Here is a 16,315-nt window from a genome sequence, read left to right as displayed (position 1 = left end):
TGCTTACTACTTAATTCCTCTTTTATTTATAGTTTCTCAAAACTCCTCACTTTTCTTCTCTTTAAAATAAGGATAAAAACATCATCCTCAGATTTAAAAAATAATTTATAGGTATTTGATATACATATGACATATATGATATTTATTGCCTCATAAATTTATTAAATATATTCAACTCTGTTATCTTTCTCTATATATTGAGTGAAAACTTTATCTTCCACTTCATCATTCCAAATATGTTCTTTGGAGCTACATTAAATAAGCCTTATTGAAAAAAACCTGTCATAAGTGTATTCCCTATACAGTAAACAGAAATACAACTGTATTGGAACATGTCCCTCAAGTTCTGAAACTAAAAGAGTTTTTCATTCATTGTCAATGATAATGCTCTATGTCTGCTCCAGGCAAATATACCAGAAAAGTAGGCATATTTACTTGACATTTGTAGATGATGCAAAAATTGTATCACAAGCACACATATCTGTGACTTAAAATGCATTTTAGCATCATTTCTTGATCATAAATAAAGGGGTAAATGTTTAAATGGGCAAAAAAAGATTCTAAGAAAGTCTGAATTTTTTTGTTGTTGTCCAGACACACTATCATGTATAAGAGATGCCAGATTTGATTTATTTTGCCCAGTGAAATAGATTTAGGATAAATAAGGGGCTATTAGGAAGTCACAGCTTTCGACTATCTGCAAAAATTTCTTCATATTGGCAGCTTCATGAGGGCAGGGTGATTTTTTTTTCTCTTTCTTTCTTTCTTTCTTTCTTTCTTTCTTTCTTTCTTTCTTTCTTTCTTTAACGGTGTATCCTAAGCATTTAGCAGAATGCCTGGAAAAATAATAGTTAACTTACTAATAATAATTAAATAAATCAAAGAAAGATTTTAGAAGGAGAAGATAACTTACCATTACTCCTTTTTCTCTGCAAAAGATATGCTGCTATTCAGAGACAGGTCAGGCTTGAAGATCAGCAGAAAGGTGCCTTCGAGGGAATTCCAAGATGACCATAATGATCTGTATCATACCATTCAGAATAACAGTTGTCAAACTTTTCCTGTAAAGGCCAGATAGTAAGTATTCCAGGTGCTGATGGCCAGACAACTATAGACTACTATACCACTCTGCTGGTACTGTACAAAAGCAGCCATAGATAATAAGTAAACCATTTGGTATGACCGGATTTGACTCATGGGCAGGCACATCATAGTTTGCCAACCTATGATCTGGTTATGTATTATTCTCTCCCTACTTCCTTCATTTAGCAGTGTACTTTCTTAATTAAAATTATCTTATTTTATTTTGTGATCACGTATAATTACAAAAAATTTACCTTTTGAGCCATTTTTAAGTATACATCATAGTGGCATTATGTACATTGACATTTTTGTATTACTATTGCTATCCATCTCCAGACCTTTTATACCATCTCATACTGAAACTCAATATCCATTTAACAATTCCCCTTCTCCTTCCCCCTCCAGTCCCTGTAACGACTGCTCCACTTTCTGTCTCTATGAATTGGACTACTGCAGGTGCTTCATAGAAGTAGAATCATACAGTTTAGCCCCTTTGTGTCTGGCTTATTTCACTTAGCATAATGTCTTCAAGTTTCATCCATGTTGTAACATATGTCAGAATTTCATTCCTTTTTTAGGCTTTATTTTTTTTTAATTATTTATTTACTTGACAGAGAGAAATCACAAGTAGATGGAGAGGCAGGCAGAGAGAGAGAGAGGGAAGCAGGCTCCTCGCTGAGCAGAGAGCCTGATGCGGGCCTCGATCCCAGGCCCCTGAGATCATGACCTGAGCCGAAGGCAGTGGCTTAACCCACTGAGCCACCCAGGCGCCCTAGGCTTTATTTTTTAAAGCAGTTTTATGTTCACAGTGAAACTGAGAGGGAGGTACAGAAATTTCCTATATATTCTTACCTCCTCATGTGCGTAACCTCCTTTATTGCCAAAATCCCCTGTCAGAGTGGCACATTTGTTACATCTGATGAACCGACTTTCAACATACAATAATCATCTCAAGGCCATGTTTTACATTAGGGTTAAGTCTTGGTATTATACACCCAATGTGTTTGATGAATGTTTGGATGACATATCTATCATTTTAGTATTATATAGAGTATTTTTTACTGCCCTAAAAATCCTCTATGTCATACCTGTTCATTCCTCCCTCTCTCATTCCCCTCTGGCTACTGATCTTTTTGCTTTATCCTTAGTTTTGCCTTTTCTAGAATGTCATATAGTTGGAATCATACATTATGTAGCCTTTGGGATTGGCTTTTTCCCTTAGTAATATGCATGTAAGGTTACGTCATGGCTTTACATAGCTTGATAGTTCATTTTATTTTAATGTTAATAACACTTTATCGACTGGATATATCATATTTTATTTACCCAGTCATCTACTGAAAAACATCTTGCTTGCTTCCACGTTTGGGCGATTATAAATCAAGAGTATATAAACATCTGTGTGCAGGTGTTTTATGTGGACATTCATTTTCAACTCTTTGGCCAGATTGTATGGTTAAAATATGTATAGTTTTATAAGAAACTGACAAACTGTCTTCCAAAGCGGCTGTGCCATTTCTCATTTCCCCCAGAAACAAATGAAAGCTCCTCTGGTTTCATATCCTCGCTAATATTTGTTCTCATCAGTGTTTAGATTCATCTTATATTAGATTCTAATAGGTGTCTAGTGGTATCTCACTGTGTTTTAATTTGCATTTCCCTGATGACCTGTGTTGTGGATCATCATTTCATATGATTGCTTGCCTGACATCTATAAATATTCCTTGGAAAGGTGTCTGTTAAGGCTTTTGGTCCATTTTTTAATCAGTTTGTTTCTTATTGTTGAGTTTTAAGAATTCTTTGTGTATTCTGGATACAGTATTTTATCAGTTGTCTCTTTCGCAGGTGTTTTCTCGTCTGTGCTTTGTCTTCTCATTCTCTTTACCATGCATTTTTAATACAATTTTATTTAAACGTTCCAATTATATCTCAAGGGTACTGTAAGAAATTGAGGGAAGAAAGCCCTCTGGTTAAGACTAGCTCCTCCTGAGCAAGTATGGAGATATCAGTGATAACAAGTAAAAGATCACAAATGGAAATAGAAGTCACAGGAGTAAATTGAGGCTATAAAGTCCAAGCATCACATTTTCCTAATACTAATTCTGAAGATTTTTCTTAGGTACTTCAGTACTTTTACATGACTGCAAAAAGTTTATTGGGGTTCTGTTGCCTGGCAAGATGAAACAAGCACATTCTGCCACTGAATACATAACAAAACATGGACAGAATGCATGTGCAACTATTTGAAAATTCTGAAAAGTAAACAGTAACAGGCAGATTGGGGTGGCAGGGTGCATAAATCACCAGTGAACTTACCTTCCCCCGACCCCGGTATCTCCAGACCTGGTTGCAACGTCATCTGAAACCCAGAAGTGGGTATTCTCACAGAAAGAAAGAGTTCCAAGCGAAGCTGCCAACATGTAGGCTTGCAAGATGAGAAAGAGATCTAACAGTCAAAGGTAGTGGTGGTATAAAACCCCCTGTGTTATTGTGGTTTTCTTTTCTCCTTTCTTTCCTCTCTCAGTCTTCAAGCAATCCAGTGCAACTGGTGATGGCAGTGGAAGCAACAGCATCCATGATGTCTAAGAGAGGCACAGTGAGGAAGTAGAAGCTTCCTTACAAATCAGAGGAGATTAAACCCCATGAGAGTCGGGCAAGCACGTGCTGCTTTTTTTTTTTTTTTTCTTCTTGCAGCATCTCAGCTCAGGAAATGATTACAATTGCAGGAAGTACATAACAGAACTGGGAAAACAAAGCCCCAGTTTTCTGGCTGAACTTAAAAGAAGAGCCCCAGAGATCCCAGAAGGTTCTAGGGAGGTCACATTAAAAAAAAAAAAAATGTTCGGACATTGACCAGAAAAAGTAGCTTATGCAGTTCTGGGAACACTCCCAAGATGCACATGTCTAGCTTTGCCACATAACAACATACCATCAACTTTGAGAACTGAACTGCCAAGTAGATCAGCACTCAGGACTCAGAATGTCTACAGGGTGGAACACATAGAAAATAGATCCAAGTAATACTACAAAGGCACTGACAAGGGAAATGACATTAAGACTCCAACTCCCATAAGGCAGAACTTGCAACTTGAAACCAACCTGATCACTCGTGTGCTGAAAGTTGTCAACATTCTTCAGAAGATGTAAGCAAGACCCAGAGAATCGTAGCATAATATTCAAAACGTCTAAGATGCAATCCAAATTTGCACAGCATGTGAAGGACCAAGAAAACATCAATTTGTGTGAAAAGGCAATAAATAGATGCAAAATTCAGATGACACAGATGTTGGAATTACCTAACAAAGACTTTAAAGCAAATATCAAAAAAGTTTTCTAAGAAGTAAGGTCAGACAGACAGTATTAAAATGAACGAAAAGAGATAAGTCTCACCAAAGAAACGAAAGTTATAAATAAGAACCAGAGAATTGTAGAGAAGAAAAATTAAGTTTGGAACTCACTGGATGTATAGGACACTGGATCAAAAGACACTGGATGGAAAAGACAAAACAAAGAGTGACCTTGAAGACAGATGAATAAAAATTACCCAATATGAATGATGAAGAGGAAAAAGATTTTAAAATTAATGGCCAGAGTCTCATGGACTTCTGTATGATGACAGAAACTTTAAAATATGTGTCATTGAAGACACAAAGGGAGAGGAAAAAGAGCATTATTCTGACTAATATTTAGAGAAATTATAGCAAAAACTTCCCAAATTTGGAGAAAGACGTAATCTATGGATTGAAGATGTGTAGTCCACACAGAGGTGTTTTATAATTAAACTTTTCAAAACTAAAGGAAAAAAGTCTTTAAAAAAAGGGAAAAATATGCTAATATTTATAATGCAACAATTTGAATGCCTACATTCTTAAGGAAAAAAGGGGGGACACTGTAAAGAAGTAGGACAACAGATTTAAAATATTGGGAGGAAAAAAAGAATTTTATCTCATGCAAAAATATCCTCCATAAATGAAAGTGAAATAAAGAAATTAATAGATAAGGGAAAACTAAAAGAATTCATTGCCACCAAACCAAGATTAAAGTAATTTTCAAAGGAAGTTCATCAGAGAAAAGGAAATGATACAAGAGGGAAACAGATGGTAAAGAATAAAAGAATCACAACAGAATGTAAATAACTGAAGTAAATACAACATACCACTCTTCTCTTGAATTCTTTAAAATATGTTTGACACCAGAAAGCAAAAATTATAATATTGTCAGATATGGTTTTCAGTGTAAGTAGATGCAATACATAACATTATTAATATAATAGAGTAGGAGGGATTTAAAGGGACCTAAGTGGTGGTAAGTTTCTACATTCTCCTTGAAGTAGTAAACTACTGATTATCAGTTGACAGAGAAAATTTAAGTATATATTTAGTCACTAAAGCGACCACTGAAATCCCATACAAAGAAATAGAGTGGAAAATACAATAAAGTAAAACAGTGGTCAAATAATCCAAAAGAAGGCAAGAAAGGAGATGCAGAAGAACAAATAAGAGAAGGAAGAAACAAAACCAAATACATGGTAGACCCAAGCCCCAACATATCAAGAATTACATCCAACAAAAATGGTCTTAAAAAGCTAACTAAAAGAAATTATTAGAATGTATTTAAGAAGAGATGATCCAACTCTATGTGTGTACAAAAAGCCTCTGCAAATGTAATTATATAGGTAGGATGAAACTAAAAGGATAGGAAAAAGTGTACCATACAAATATCAATGTAAAGAAAGTTGTAATGGCTATGTTGCTATCAAACAAAATAGACTTCAGAGCAAATAAAACTATTAGAGGGGAAAAGGGAACATTATGTAATGATTAAGTAAATATAGTAAGAACACATAACAATCCTAAATATTTATGCATCAGAACTGAACTTCAAAATTCATGAAATAAAAAGTAACAGAACTGAAGGGAGAATTAGATAAACTCACAGTTGTAGTTGACAATTTCATCACTCCCATCTCAGTAAGTGATAAAAAAACTTATCAAAGATAGAGAAAAACTGAAAAACATTATCAGTCAAGTAGACCTTTTTGATAGTTACAAAACCCACAGCCAACAATACCATAATACACATTTTTTTCAAAGGCACATGAAATATTGACCAACATAGACAATATCCTGGGTGATAAAATAAATCTTAACAAATATGAAATGATTGATACCATAAGAAGTATGTTCTCTAATCATAGAATTAGGTTAGAAGTAGGTAACAGAAACTAACAAAAACATTTTTAAAAATTTGGATATTAAGTAAAATATTTCTAATAATAATATAATAATATTTCTAATAAATAATTCATGGGTCAAAGAGCAAATTTAAGGCTATATATATATATATATATATATATATATATACACACATAGAGAGAGAGAGAGAGAGAGAGAGATTTGAACTTATCAAAATTTGTAAGAGGGAGCTAAAGCAATGCTAAGAAATACATTTATACAATTCAGTGCTTACATTGAAAAGAAAGCCTTCAACTTAATGATAAACTTCTACTTTAAAAAAAAGAGCAAAATATATCAAGCAGAAAGAATAAAATAAAGAAGAAAAATCAATGAAATTGAAAACAATAAGCAATAGAGAAAAAAATCAATGAAATGACAGCAGTTTCTTTGAAAAAAAATCAATAAAGTTGATATACCTCTAGTAAGACTAACAAAGCGTAAGAGAAAAATTACCAATAAAGAAATAAAAGAAGTTATATCAATATAGACTGTGAAAACATTAAGAAGACCATGAAAGAATACCATAAAAATCTAGGCACATAACTTTGAGAACTTAAATACAAATCCTTGAAAACTACTAACTCCCAAAACTTTCCAAGTAGAAAGAGATAAGCAGACTCACCCTATAAATACTGAAGAAATTAAATTTGTTATTTTAAAACTTTCCAAAAAGGAAATCTCTGGGCTCAGTTTCCCTGGAGAATTTTACCATACATTTAAAGAAAAAGTAAAACCAATGCTGCACAATCTCTAAAAGAAAATAGAAAAGGATAAAACCCTCCTCAACCCAATTTAAGAAGCCAGCACCTCCCTGGGATAATTAGATGAAGACCAACAGGAAGAGATAATTACAGACTAATATTCCTCATTAACAGATATAAAGATCCTCAACAAAATATAAGCAATTCCAATCCAGCCATGTTTAAGAAAGAATAAACACCACAACCTATTGGAATTTATCCTGGAATAGCAAGACAATTTCAATATTCAAAAACCAACTGCTGTAATCTACCATGTTGCAGTCTAAGAAGAAAAGCAACATGATTATTAATTGATGAAGAAAAAGCACTGGACAAAATTCCAAATTCATTCATGGTAAGAACTTTCAGTGAACTAGGAATAAATGGGACCTTTTCAACTTGATGAAGAGCATCTATAAAAAACCTACAGTTAATTTTGTACTTAGTGGTAAAAGACTGCTTTCCCACTAAGACTGAGCAGAAGGAAGGCCTTTCTACTCTCACCAGTCATAATCAATATTAAACTGGAAATCCTAATTCATTCAGTAAGGCAAGAAAAAAATTTAAAGCCATACAAATTTAAAAAGAAGAAATAAAACTGCCTTTATTCTCAGACATTATGACTGTATAGGTAGAAAACCCCAAGAAATTTTTTTAACCTCCTAAAAGTCATGAATTTAACAAAAACATAAGATAGATGGCAAACACAAAGATCAATAATATTTCTGTATCTAGTGAGCAATTAAACAATTAAAAAATAATGTAGTAGAATATAGCTGCAATATATGGAATACTTAAATGTAAATCTACTGAAGCTGTAGTGTATCTATCTATATACTATAAACTACAAAACACTGAATGACAGAAAACAAAGACCTAAATTAACAGAGAGACATTCTGCGGTCATTTGGTCATTGATAAGAAGAATGACATAGGAGCACCTGGCTGGCTCAGAAGGAGCATGAGCATGCCACTCTTGATCTCAGGGTCATGAGTTTGAGCCCACACTGGGTGTAGAGGTTACTTAAATAATCTTTTTTTATTTTTATTTTAAAAATTTTTTTAAAGATTTTATTTATTTATTTGATAGAGAGAGATCACAAGTAGGCAGAGAGGCAGACAGAGAGAGAGAGGAGGAAGCAGACTCTCTGCTGTGCAGAGAGCCCAATGCGGGGCTCGATCCCAGGAACCTGGGATCATGACCTGAGCCGAAGGCAGAGGCTCAACCCACTGAGCCACACAGGTGCCCCTAGAATTTCTTTATTCTAGATCCCTGTCCAATAAATCGCCTTCAAGTAAATTCATTGTTGAGTTTTCTGTTCCAAATCTATTAAATGGGTATAATAATACCTGATCCAACTTACTGGAAAGTGTGGGTCTCAACTTTTTTTGGTCTCAGTTCCCATTAAGAACTTAAGAACTTAAGAAGTGTTAAGAATGTCAAAAAATTTTCATTTATATGAGTTATGTTTAATCTTTATAATTTTAGAAATTAAAATGAAGAACACATAGCAATATCTGTTAACTCATTTTAAAATAACAATGACGTGAGTGCTGTGAAGTGTGTAAACCTGGCGATTCACAGACCTGTACCCCTGGGGCTAATTAAGATATTATATGTTTATTAAAAAAATTTAAAAATTAAAAAAAATTTTAAAAAATAACGACAAACTCATGACATAGTAACACAAATAATATCTTAATAAAAACTATTTTCTAGGGCACCTTGGTGGCTCAGTCAGTTAAAGGGCTGCTTTTGGCTCCATGATCCTAGGGTCCTGGGATCAAGTCCTGCATCGGGCTCCTACTCGGCAGAGAGCCTGCTTCTCCCTCTCCCTCTCCCTCTGCCTGCCTCTCTGCCTGTTCATGCTCTCTGACTGTCAAATAAATAAATAAAATCTTTATTTTAAAAACTGTTTTCCAAATAAAAGAAAGTAGAAGAATAGAATTGTTTAATATTTCCAAATCTCTTAATGTACAGCTTAATGGAAGACAGCTACAATCTTACCATAGCTTCTTATCTCTGGGGTCTCTGGGATCTCAGACTATGCTTTAGGAGCACTGCTTTACAGAAGAGGAGGAAAAAATAACCAACGTATTTTTATATACAAATTAAAATGTTTTAAACTGGTGTGTGTTGTAGATTCATAAACAGAACTGAAATACATTCATTTCTATATGAATGAGAACACATGAAAATTATCTTCGCCCAAAAAACTAAAGTTTTCTCTGACCCCAAATCCCATATGCTTTCATTATGCCACATTGCCTCTCAAATGCCTTGCTAAGTATATTACAAATTTTGCTTATTTTGCCACCCTTTAGACTGTATTGAAAGATATATTCAACACTTCTAGAATCATTAGATAATTTTTACAGGCTAAAAAAATGCTATTCTTTTTTTGTTGTTGTGTTATGTTAGTCACTGAAAAATATATCATTAGTTTTCAATGCAGTGTTCTAAGATTCATTGTTTATGTACACCCAGTGCTCCATGCAATATGTGCCTTCCTTAATACTCACCACCAGGCTCACCCATCCCCCCTCTCCCCCTTCCTTCTAAAATCCTATTTGTTTCTTGGAGTCCACAGTCTTATTTAGCTTGTTGTTTTCTCATTTTCCTCTTATTTTTTCCCCTAAATTAATGTCTTCCCAAATATTGTCTGAATTTTTCTGAATAACAACAGCTGTTCATTCTCAGGTTGGCTATGACCCCAAAGTAGCAATGGCACCAAGCCAATGTTCTCTCCTTGACAACATCAAGAAAATTAACATTTTCTGGATTTTGCTTACTGCTAGATCTTCTTCGTATTTGAAATCACAGAAAATGTTAGAAGAGTGAAGTTAAATGAAAATAGTACACCTTCTGGACTTTTTGCTTTGGCATATTTAAAATATTGGAATGTTCCAAAGGCCATTAATAAAGAATATATCTGAAAAAAATAATATGTCAGAAGGTTAATATATATTATAAATTTAAAGTATTTGAAATGTCTTTGAGCAACAATTTTATTTATTCTTTATATTCTTTATATGGTAACATGTTGATGTGAGGATTGTATGGAATTGTTGCAAATATTTCTCATTAAAGGAAAGGGAGATTTCACACACTTCTTAAGTAGCCCACTGTAATACTTTTTGCTATATAACCCAGCACCTCAAGATGTATTTATTTAGCTTATGACTCCGTGGGCCAACAATTTAGGCTAAGCTCAAATGACTGGTTCTTCTGGGCTCAGCTGGCCTTACGCATCTCCAGTCAGCTAGGTAACTCATTTCTGCAACACAAGGTATTATCCCCAAGCATGGTAGCCCACACACTGGATAGTCAGAATTTTGAAATAACAACAAAACAGAAAATTGAGATTCTCTTGAAGCCTGGACTTAGAATTTGTACACTGTCTCTTATGTCCCAGTCTCTTGGCCAGAGCTAGTCTGTTGGCCAGAGCAATCTTCAGTCAAGAATGAAAGTGTAGAGGAGTAAAATCCATCTCTTGATGGGGGAAAAAAAAAATAATAAACTACTGCTAAGTAACATGATAAGGGTATGTTTATAGTAAAAACCATAATATAGCCAGTTTTTCAAGCAGTCTGCCATACCCATTTTATGAGATCCAGAAAGCTACTCTGTGTCAATTTTCAGCACAAAAAAGAGATCATAACGATCTGGAGGCAAAAATAAGAAAATGTAGGGGAAATATCTAAATATACAAGGAGAGACACTTCTGCTGGTAGTGACAGAAAGAGATGGAAGAAGCTAAGTGTTAAGGAAAATAAACAGCACTTTGATCTCCATTGTGTAGTTACATAGGGTATAACTAGGAGTAATGGAGAGTGAAATTGAGAAAAAGAAAACTTGGGCAGAATTCTATGTAAGTTCTAAGAGTAAACATTATTATTCTACAGAATAATCTTGCAGACTAAGCAATGTATTGTGCATTGCATACATACTTGGAGAAAGTTTGTAAAACCACACTTTTTAATTCCACAAAGAAGAAATTTTCTCTATATACTGTGTGTGTTTCACCTTCTCCCATTCTATACATATCTGCTGATGTCACCAGTTTTCACAGTATGTTACCCATTCCCCCTCCATTTCACAGTCTGTGGACAGACCCTTATCAAATCATACCTGGTATGCATCCCAGTTGGCCACCTTGCTTCTGTCGTTTCTCTTTCCTACAGCAACACTGAGAACTGAATTCTAAAAATATCATCTTGGAATTATACTCTTCTGAACAATTTAGTGTTTTGTTTAAAATTACCATTGTCAGACAATGATCATTAATTCAGCTCCTGTCATGTGCTAGGTGCTAGATGAAAATTAGTTTGTCGTATAAAATATCATCAATTTCTAATTGAATAGTGTCTTTTTAGCCATGCCAAAGAAGTCTCTCATCTGTTACTGAATTGAATCTCTGGGATTGGCTAAGGAGTTGTTGTTCTCTCCTTTCTATACATGTGGAAACTAAAGCACTGTAGAGTAAATGGAAGTGGCTATAGCCAGTTATGGGTCCAATCCCCCAAATTAGAAATGCAAACAACCACCAAAAATATTAAACAAAAATATTAAAACTGTAAGGTCTGGGGAAGAGATGTAAAGTCTGTCTTATCTTATTTGTTCTGCTTGAGCTGGTCAAAATTGGATCTTCTAAATCACCCCTCACTTAAAAAATAATTATGAACTGGAGTGCCTGGGTGGCTCAGTTGGTTAAGTGTCCAACTCTTGGCGTCAGCTCAGGTCCTGATCTGAGGGTCCTGGGCTTGAGCCCCTTGGATCCCCAGGAAGGAGTCTGCTTGAGATTCTCTCCCTTTCCCTCTTTCTCCCCCACTGCTTCTCCTACTACTCATGCTCTTTCTCTAATAAATATATAAATGAAATCTTAAAAAAAAATACTTATGAACATGGACCATCCTCCCTCGGAAAATGTGTCCTTCCTTCTGAAGCTTTTTCTTCTCTTCAAAATAGTCTTTCACATGCACCTCCACCAAGGAATTTTCTAGAGAATCCTTGGTTATAAAATATTTCACATTTATAGATTGCATTAAGAAAAAAATACTATAGATTTTATTTGAACTTCACATGATGGTTCATGTGAGTGGTCATGTTTATTCCACTCTTCGGATAGATGAAGTTAAGGGACTCCCAAGGATCCTAGCTAGCTAGTATTATCATTGGAGAAACCAGGGAATTTCCTTCGATAGGTCATTGGCTCTAATCAGTCATTATAGTTTCCCCTTAGTGCCCATGAATGTTGCTGTACATCATGGCACATTCCTTCTGTTTATAGACCTTTTATTGGAGCATGCTCTCTCATCCCCTGTTATGGGCTGAATTGTGTTCTCACTCTTCATATGTCAAAGTCCTAACCCTCAGTACCTCAATGTGACCATATTTAGAGATAATCTCTTTAAAGAGATGATCAGGTTAAAATGAGGTCCTTAGGGTGGAACCCTAATCTGATATGACTGATGTCCTTATAGGAAGAGGGGAAAACATCAGGGATGTGCATGTTCGGAGGACACAGGGAGAAGGCCACCATCGTCAAGCCAAGAAGTAAGATCTTAAGAGAAACCAAACCTGCCCACACCTTCATCTTGGACTTCTGGACTCCAGAACTGTAAAGAAATGCATTTCTGTTATTTAAGGCATCTAGTCAATGGTAGTTTGTTATGGCAGCCTGAATAGACTCATACACCACCTTAAACCTTATGCTGTGGTGATGTATCCCACTCCTTAAATATGATTATCTACTCTTACAAGAGGACTTTTCTCATTTCCTGAAGATTTCATCTCAGCATAAAAGTTTGAGGGCTTTCCAGGATCTTCAGAAAAAAGAAAGAAAATATATATAAGCCTTTGCTACAATATTCTTTCTTCAAGATAAATCCATCAATTGATCTCTGCACTAAATAGATCAACTGTTAGAGGTTTTCCAATAAAGAAAGGGAAAAAAATAAAAAGGAAATTGATCAAAACAATGTTATTTTATATGCCTTTCCTGTGGCTCAAGGCTCTCAGATCACCAGAGATAAAATCTTAGGTGTCTTTTCAATATTTAAATGCTTATTGGGATCTGGGAAAGCGTTGGTGAAGAGGACTGCATCTGCTATGTGACCACAGTAACGAAGTGTATTACTGAAATAGAATTTGTTCCTTCCTGCCTGTGCATCTTTTCTCCTTCATCCTGGAAGCACACAGCCCCGCCAGCAGGTTAGTCTCCAAATTAAGGACAGAATATGCATGGCGAAATGCTAAGCCATGCCAGATAAAGCCTCTTTGGTTCTCTTGTTTTCTACCAGTACCTTTATTGTTTCCCGATCATGTTTGAAATGCAATATTGACTTCTTTTTCTAGTCTTGGAAGGACTTGGTCATTCTCCTGGAAGAAAGAGTTTTAGAAATACAGGGAACAGATGAGACATGGTGTAATGGCTCTTACAGTATCAGAGCTCTGGCAAGGGATTATAGGGGAAATAACTCAAAGCAATGCCATTCACACCTGCCAGATTTTTGGTCAAGTAATGTGCCAAATGTTTGACAGAATAATGATGAATGAACAATGAGAATGTTTAGAAATATTAAAAACTGTTTTATTTTGGGAACTGTTTAGTGAACAGACAAAACATAACTTGAGTGATTAGAGCTATAGTTCAGGAAAAAGAAAATCATTTAGCTACTGCTCCTCAGGCAAATATCAGTAGCACAATAGATAGAAGACGGGTACATTCTCTCTTGGGAACCTATGGAATTCTGGGCCTGTCTGGAATGCATTTCTAGTCTGATGTGATACTCAGTTCCTTTTTAGAAATGTGTAGGAACAAAAATTACTTCAGAGGACTGAATCCGTATGAGTGCTCTTTCCATCAAACTCCGCAGGAACTGGCCAAAGTAAATCCTGTATTTTCTTCTTGCAATACACAAATTCCTCTCATGTGACCTTAGAATTGAAATGAACTTCTGGACTGAGTAGGAATCAGGACCAGAGACAGCCCTCTTCACAACTTAGAATCAAATCCCAGATTTCCCCAAGAACCAAACAAGCCTCTAAGGCTGGTGGATAGAGGTGGGTTGGAGGTAAAGCACATCCTTCAACCTATGCCAAAGCTGGAAAAAATCCTTAATCAAGAATTCCTCCTACAAATACCTATACATTTACTTTTCTATGCTGTATTACTCCTAAGCCCCAGAATGGCTCAACATTTGTCAGCTGAATTCACTTCTTTGCCCTTCATGGTTATCTTGTGGAAGGTAACAGATAAGAAGGCATACCACACCTCCCATCTGAAATCTAACATTCTTTCCGCTCTCTGCACCTCATCAATATGGAGAAGACCAAGGTGTCAGAGGGAGGATTATGATCTGAAGGGGAGGAAAATATGGAGCTTGCCCTCTCTGCCTTAAAGCTTCAAAGTGCATATAAATAATTCAAAACATAGATTATTAACTTGTTCATAAAGTTAACTTTTACTAGAAATCCAGTGTGCCAGTATAAATGAAAGAACTTTTTCTCAAAGAGAATCAGGAAACATGGAAAACATAGAGTTATATTTTCAGATTTATTTTCAGCAAAGAACTTTTAAATCTTTGTAGTTGTTTTTTATTTTAAAAGGAAGCCATGGTCCCTATATAAAACAACATTGGAGAAAATACAGAAGAATATACAAAACATGTGCTTTTCTCCCTTTCCTCTGCTCTCTTCCTTTGAATTCAATTCTCTAAAGATAAGAACTTTCAACGATCTGTTGTATAGCCTTATGCAAATGTTTGTGAGTTTACAAATACATATCCATACACACTCAAATTACAATAGTTAGATTATACAACAGAGAACATCCTATTACCCTTTCTCTTAGTAATTTACCATGGACCTTTTCTAAAACAGAATATGTAGATCTACTTTATTATTTTAACCACTGCATAATATTTCAGTACATGGATGGTAACAAAACTTATCTAACCAATCCCTAAAAATGAAAATTTAGTTTTTTCCAAATTTATGCAGTTAAAAGAACATAAATACTGTGCCTATGCATGCGAACATTCATTCCATGCTGTTTTCTCCTACAGTGCTTATTACTAAAATTGGAATCCATAGTTAAAGGGGTACTACAATTATTGACAAAATATTGACATATGTCGACAAATTGCTCCCAAAAAGTTTGCACTGAACTCATTTACAATCCAAAGAATACTGTATAAAAGTACCCATTGCTTTCATTGTTACCCACACAGGATAGTAACAGTCATTTTGTCTTTTGTTAGTCAGATAGTCACTTTGATTTGCATTAGTCACTTTGATTTTGTTAGTCACTTTGATTTGTGTTTGTTCCACAAATAATTGAACATATTTTATTTGATATTGTGCCTTTATATCTCCAGTTCTGGGATTTGTCTGTGAATGCCCTTTGGCCATTTAGAAAAACTGCTTTTTCTTTATCCCATTAAAATGTAAGAGAGAGCTCCTTTTATTTGAAGGATGTTAGGTTATTTTATGTGCTATAGTTGTGAATATATTTTGTTAATACTTTGGGGGTCTTTCTGTTCATGTAGAAGTTTTAAACTAGCATGTATTAAATTTGAGACAGTTTCCTTCATTGTGACTTCCAGATTTTATGTCAGGTTTAGGAAATTCTTCGAAGATTGTAATAATATTCAGTTACATCTCATCCCAATATTTCTATGATTTCATTTTTAAAAAGACATTTGATAATTTAACTCATCCGGAATTCATTCAAGTGTTAAGCTTTGAGGTAGGGATCCAATTTTTTTTTTAATAGCTATGTCACTGTTCAAAACATCAGTGATTGAGAATAATCATTTCCCAGGAATTTGCAATGCCGTCTTTCTCATAAGTGAATTCCAATAAAGGTCTTAACCTATTTATTCGTTAGTCTGTACCACTGGATTATCTATTCTTTTACTGGTACCATATCATTTTAATTATAAGAACTTTATAAGAACTTTAAAATCCAATATGAATATTTCCTCCTGACTAGTCTGTCTTTCCAGAATCTCTCATCTAAGTTCAGATATTTGTACATCTAGATGAAATTTATGAAGTTTAAAGAAAACTGTTATGATTCACACTGGGATTTCTTTTATCTTATTGATTAAGATGAATTTATATTCTTAAATTTTCCTATGAAAGAATAAAGACTGTCTCCATTTTTAAAAGACATTATTTCTCACACTTGTAGTTCATCTTTTTTTTTTTTTTTTAAAAGAGGTACTGCATATTTTTTTCTATTTTTC

The sequence above is a fragment of the Mustela nivalis genome (genome assembly GCF_964662115.1).
Source record: "Mustela nivalis genome assembly, chromosome: 4".
Lineage (NCBI taxonomy): Eukaryota > Metazoa > Chordata > Mammalia > Carnivora > Mustelidae > Mustela > Mustela nivalis.
Note: the sequence above shows the minus strand (reverse complement) of the source record.